We start from the raw sequence: 6,708 nt of genomic DNA on the forward strand, positions 1-6,708 counted from the left end.
ATTGCCTTCTTTTGCGCAGAATGGAGAAGAAAGGAGCAGTACACGAAAAGTGCCAGGGGTCTGGGGTGGAGGAGAAAACCCTTTTGAGCCAATTCTGACATAGGTCAATTTAATTTGAAGAGATTGCAAAGTCAGAACGGAATGGCAGGATCTGTCACACGGCCCACCGAACCCCGGGCCGGAGGGAGCCCCATTGTCTTGTCCCTTTTCCTTTCGGGACGAATGGAGCAGGGGAAAGGCATCCAGTCACCCGCAAATGATTTCGTCGGAGGTGTTGAAGGGGAATCCCTTATTCGAAGGGCTGCCCCTTCCGGGAGGCGCAAGGACTTGTGTTTGATATTTTCGTGAACCATTTGTGGAGCTGTCAGCAGTTTTATTATTTTCCATTTTTTGTTCGAGGAATGAAATTGTGATGTCTTGATTGTCGGTCCCGACACGAGATGGAAATTGAAATTGAGTATTAGGAAGCGAGGGGATTGTTTGGTAATCATTTAAGAAGTTTATAAATTCAATTTAGGGGAAAAATGAATACGTTTTTGAAGGCCATAGTTATCCCTGAAGTCGTGTGGAGCTTGCTAACTCCATTAATATGCACTCATGGAGCCCCAGAAGTGGAACTCTTCCTACTTTCGACCTCCGACCTAGTCCAGACATCAGCCTTATAAATGATGCAAGGGGGCAGCTAGCCAGGAGGAGGAGAAGCTACACCCCCAAGAGGGGCCTTGAATGCCGTCTCCCTTTTGGGGCTTGTGAGCATTTAATTAATGTTGAAAGCCACACAAAAAGGCTTAAATGCCCAGATCCCACACAAATGCAGATGCACTTGACGACAAACGCAGTTAGAGATACAGATACAGATACAGATACAGATACAGTTGCTGGGACAAAACTGCAAATATAGATACACACGGCAGAGGATACACACTCAATCTATGGAGTAGCTGGCTGCAGCAATCATTTTTTCCATGGCACCATGTCAACGGCAACACACATGAACTGCCCGACAGACTACGGAGTGAATGGTTGGCTAGAAAGACTCCACCGGGACGGGTGCACTGCGCGGAAGAGGGCAGTGCTTCAGAGAATTAATATTCTATAAGCTTAAAACTAGTTTTACGAAGAATATAGGCCCAGGGCCTACGATACCGGACTTTTGCTGCCAAAATGCTACCCCGGATTTGTGCCCAGTGTCCTGGGTTGGTGGAGCATGAAAGTCAGAGAGTGCAGTGGCAGGAATCGAGGTTGGAATGCAAGCCAGGAGTTTGCTGGGACCTTGTCCTGTCATCACTTCACAAGTCTAATGGGCGCGCCACTGCTCGCCGAGTGTTCTGTTCAGTTTAGTGCAGTTAGTTGACAGCCAACGAGTGCCCCGGTCCCCTGGCATCCTTCCCCAGGACCTCCTTCGGGGGTCTGCTCTGTCATATGCACTGGCCCATCCATCGTTCGCCTCTCGTTTTCTGGAAACCGAAAAACGACCTCTCACAGTGGCTCAATCATCGCTGATATGCCCAAACCATTGGCTTCTGTTTTGTGCCCTTTTAAGGACGAACTGTTTCCCATTCCGCCCCCTCCAGGCCACTTTAGCTGCGCTTTTGGCCCCGTTCGCACTTTTCGCACTCCTCAGCAAATTCGTGGCCTGGAGGTATGCGAATTCTAAAGCGGTTTCGGATTGAATTCTGTTTGGGAGGCAGTCCAACAGCTCGGGTAGAATTGGGCCGAGTTTTAATTGAGAAAAAAGCGTTGCAGGGCTTCTTTAAAGCATCTTAAAGTGTTAGAAAGTGGAAAATGGTGTAGTCATACAGGGCGTATGAGCAATTTGTGAAATTAAGTAGCCGGCCCGGCTTGTTGGCTCTCTCACGTTCCATTTACTGGCCACCTTTTGCCCAAACTGGTTGTTTTCCGATCACTTGCCAGCTGCCAGATCGCAGAGTCCACCTTTACCAAAGGTATTCAACATTACCACGGTAATACAGGGCGTATGAGCCATTTGTGAAATTAAGTAGCTTGGTAAGTAGAACATGTTGTGCCATCCACTGGCCACTTTTTTCACTCGATTGTATCTGTATAGCAGCTGACAGGTCCCAGAGCCTTGAGAGTGTGTAAATTTTACGGTAATACAGGGCGTATGAGCAATTTGAGAGATTAAGTATCCGCCATGTGGGTTCTAGATCCCTGTGCTGGCCTCTTTGAATCCTATTTCGCACGCCATTGGCTCTTTTTTGATCACTTCAGCAGCTGCCAGATCGCAGAGTGCATTTTTCGCCCGGGGAGCAGCCAGGACACAGGCGACAGGAAGCTCTCACAAATTCCTGTCGCCTTTGGGCCTCCAGAGTGAAAAAGCGCATTGCGGCAGGGCCTGGCAAAATGCCTGAGTGCCTGGGTGGCCCCCTGTGTGCCCGGCAAGTGCCATAAAGTGACAAATCCATCAGCGTTCGGAAGCCAAACGATGCGCGTCGCAGCCCAGGAAGGGGCAGGCACGGAGCCAATCAGTTGCCACATTAACCGACCCCGTAAAAGGCGGCAAGTGCGCCTTTTATTTGCCACATTTTATTCGCAGAGTTTCCCCCAAAAACACACCCTCTTCAGCGCAAAAGCAACAATAGAGTTTTCCTATGCATCTCTGGCAGTTTGAATTAAAAATGTTCGCGCAAATATTGAATAAGTGATGGAGAGCTCTTCCCCACCCCACCCCAGCCCGAAACTAAATAAATATTTTTGCTGCTTGAATTTTATTTTTTATTCGCCCGACCGCTGCAGTTGAAAGCCGATATTAATGTTCGATATTTGCAGGTTTTTCTGCAAACTAAATTGAGTGTAAACTTCCGAGCCTCCCGGCGCATTATTTGTTCGTGCGGAACCCACATACGTGTGTTCGGATTTAAATTCAAATCCGCATATTTAATTCGAGAGTGATGAACCGAAAACCCATCCCGGCTACCACAGCCAGGCTACCTGGCAGGCAGGACAGGAAGGGTATCCTTTCTACGGATAATCCCTGATTGGCATTAGACCTCTTCCCCTCCCCGCCCGTTTTAAGTTAAATTTTAAGCTCCCGGCCACTTAAAAGCATATATGTATCTGTTGTCCTGCGAACTTGTTATATTTTTTGCGTCGTCCTGCGCGGCCATAAGCCGTTTATGCCCTTGATTTATTATGGCCCCACAAATCACCAACATGTTGCCACCCGCCGCCCCTTCCGGCCACGCCCCCCGCATATCCAGTGCGGCGTGCATTTTTAATGCTTTTCGAGGCGGCGACGGCGGCGGCGGCAAAAAAAAAAATAAACAAATACAGATATTTGCATTGTGCCCGGGGGTCCTCAAAGGAAGACGTCGGATTCAAGTTCGATTCGGTGGCGAGCACTTGAAGTTGAGCCCCAAATTCGCACACCCACACACGTGAGAGGGGGGATGGGGGATGGGGTATGGGGTATGGGGTATGAGGGTACTACCGAGCCTGCCACAAAAGTGATGATGACAGGGGCAAATGGAAGTTTCATGTATTATTATTACTTGCCGTGTTAGCTTTCATTCTTCTTGAGGTTTTTATTATTTTTTTTTCGGCTCTGCCCTAATGGAAGTCTGGAGCGTACTTGCCAAGGGGGTGTCGGGGGACTGCCACACCTCCAACCTCCAATCTCCTCCCTCCAACCTCCAGGTGGATAACAATTTTGGTAAACCAATTTGCTGGCGAAAAGAAGCAATTGATTTTACTTTGTTTGCCGCACACAAACACCAGCTCTGCGTATTTGTCGCTGGAATAAAACAAATTAGTTGCCTAAATATTTAGTTCGGAGAGTGTTTCCCTTCCTGTCCTCGGCAGTTGAACCATTTCCCAATTTAAACCCACCTGTGTGGAGCGCATCTTCCTCCGATCCGAAATAAGATTCCAGGTGCTCGGTAATCAATATGATCGGAATATAATTTCTGGTTCAATTTTCCCGGTGATTTTTTGCTCGTTCAGGGACCTTGTGGCAAATGTTGGTGGCGGGCAGAGCAAACTACTTGCCCCACGGGGCGCGAGGGGCGAGGGCGGGTCGGGTCGGGGAAAGGACACTGGGGGAAAGCAGCCAGGAGAAAGTAAGAGCGCTGATGCGAAAAGTGCTGAAAATGAAATCGTGTACGCATCGAGAGCATAAAACGTGCATAAAAATCTGTCATTTACATTGGTAAAGGCGTGAAAAATTGGCAAAGTCCGCCCTCCCGCGCTCCCTCTCGTTGAGCCACACTTTTCGCCGACTTTTCCCCTTCGGTTGTGCCCTCCGCCCCGCTCCTCCCCACTCTCCGCTTGCTCCCATGGCGAAAAGTTGGAAAAGCGCTGACGAGAACTCGGTTTGCCTTTGGCTGCCTTTGGTCCTGCCTCTGTTTTCCCTCCGCAAGATTTCCACTTTTCCCGGCTGCTCCCCCTTCTACTCACTCCGCCGCCCCGCACACCTTCTACTCCAGTTTCGGGCTGGAATACGCTTTATGAGAAATTCACAACTGCCCCTCTGCACCTCGAACTCGAACTGGAACTGGGAGCGGAACTGGTTTGTTGGCCAACCTACATATACATCGCTCTTTTTTCTTGCATGGGTAGTAAGGGCAGGAGAGGTCAAAGGTCACTGGGGGAAGCCAACCTGTTAGTTTAAGGCTTTAAGAGTAGATGCACATCGAGTGCCCATTCGATTCAGATTTATTTCTAATTAAACACTTCAAGCCGGGAGCCACAAACTAAAGTTTATTAATTAGCCAGCAAATTCCCAATATCAAATTAAATTAACTGGCGCCCTGGCATGCCACTTCGAGCCAATCAGAAAACAGCCCCATCCTGTGGCAAGTGGAAATATTTTAATTGAAATGCCATTGCGTACTCGCAATGGTGGCATGTTGCCACTGCCACAGTCCCATCACCCTCGTCATCGTCAGGAGCGGCAGCAGCATCATCATCATCATTAAAAATGTAAGCTCTGCGGGGCTCCGGGATTAGTTTAGAGTTGAAAGTGGGCACTCGAAACTCGGTAATCAAGTGAGCATCAGGAATAATTATGCGTCATAAAAATGCTGGCATATCCTGGGCAGGACTCGCCGAGAAGAGCCGGGGGAGAACTGCGAGATAAGAAAGTTGACAAATCAACATGGCATTAATTTCCCCAAAAATAAACCCAAAACGAATCGGATTGTGTCCCTCCCCGCCCGCTGGCGGCGTACCAATTACATTTAATTATCAAAGCGTTATGCAAATGCCGGCTGGCTGTTAAATAACAAAAATAACGCACCCTCCAGCCTCCGAGAATGAAAAAGAAATCAAATGCGGCGGAGTTTCAGTTTCTCGGGTGTGTCGTGTCCACACGGCCTTCCCTGTCCCCGACCTTCCTGGGAAGCAGTTTCCCGGAAAATGGAGAAATCTGTTTGAGGTTGCCCCCCCTCGGTCATGTAGCCGGACAGTCGGCCGACTCGGCAGCCCGTTTCTGTATTTATTTTTCTTGTTCTGCCGGAAGGACCACACGGACACTGTTGTCCGAAGCACATAAAGCCGCAGCCTGGAAGGGATCAGTAACAGATGGGCCAGGGATGCCTTCGGATTCTCCGAGTTACACAAGAAAAACTTTTCCCAACCAAAAATTCATGTTGAATTTTCACAATAGAATTCTTTCGGATTCTTGGTGTAGTTTTCATTTGAGACGCATGATTCAAAACGTGGGCGTCATCACGCCCTGCCCTAGGCCGGGCCACACGGCGTATGCTTAATATTGTTGCCACTTTGACGACTTGACCGCCTGCCCCGAGGATGTCCGAGGATGTCTGCTGCTGCGTGTGTGTGCTGGCCAAGTTGGACTCATCAGAGATGAAATGAGTCCGGTCTAGTGGAGTTTCCAGCCTCTTGAGCCTGTGAGGTGTTGTCGGCCGGCAATTAAAGGGACTTAATCAAAAGAACATTAAAATATGGCTCTGACAAGGCAGGACGGGGCTGGTAAATAGTAGGAGAGGCCCAAGGACGCAGGATCGAGGGAGAGGCGAAAACAGAAAACCGAAAACCGAAAACCAACCGGCAAACAACCTAATTAAGTTGTCAAAAATTCAGACTCTGTGCTCAGCAGCCCGAAAGAGGAGCGAGCCAAAAAGAAGGGCCAGCCAGAAAACAACAAAAAGGAAAACAAACAAAGGCAGTGCCAGTTATCCTGTGTAGTCCTGCCACGCCCCTTAGCTGGCGCCCTTAGCAGGGCCCCTTTATTTTTGGGTTTCGCCAATGTACGTGCCCAGCTTAGAGTTCTATTAAAATTTCAATTAAATGTCTTTCCTCCGCTTTCGGGTTCTGTCGTACTAGTACTTATGTGCTTTAATTATTGTTTTTCATAATTATTATAATTAAGGTAGCCCCGGAGGGGGACTTTTTGGGGAGAAGCGTAGGTGGCGCGGCCATTTTGTTGCCATTTGCGTGAAAATGTTTAATTATTGAGAAGGTCAGGAGGCGAAAGGCTGTTCGGAAGACAGCGGAAGACAGTTCGTGATTTTCCCAAGGACTGCAGCTTGTGGGGAGGGGAGAAGTGTCTCGGAAACTGCGTCACTTGGCAAGACAAACGAGCTGTGTTGTGGCAAGGAAGATGCAAAGGATAAACCTCTGAAACTTATCCGCAGGGCTGCCAAGGATATTCAGGCACTTGCAGACACTCTCCACACCGTTTTGCCCTCCTGAATAGGCATTTGATTACCATACTCTCGATTGCAG

At 48.8% G+C, this 6,708-nt stretch overlaps 1 protein-coding gene across 2 annotated transcripts in view; it reads left to right on the forward strand.

Annotated features, from left to right (window-relative positions):
- The window catches only part of LOC6501871 (protein yippee-like), a 50,717-nt gene that overhangs the window by 10,013 nt on the left and 33,996 nt on the right, over positions 1-6,708 (forward strand). The window lies entirely within an intron of this gene.

This window comes from Drosophila ananassae, chromosome XR, assembly GCF_017639315.1.
Source record: "Drosophila ananassae strain 14024-0371.13 chromosome XR, ASM1763931v2, whole genome shotgun sequence".
Taxonomy (NCBI): domain Eukaryota; kingdom Metazoa; phylum Arthropoda; class Insecta; order Diptera; family Drosophilidae; genus Drosophila; species Drosophila ananassae.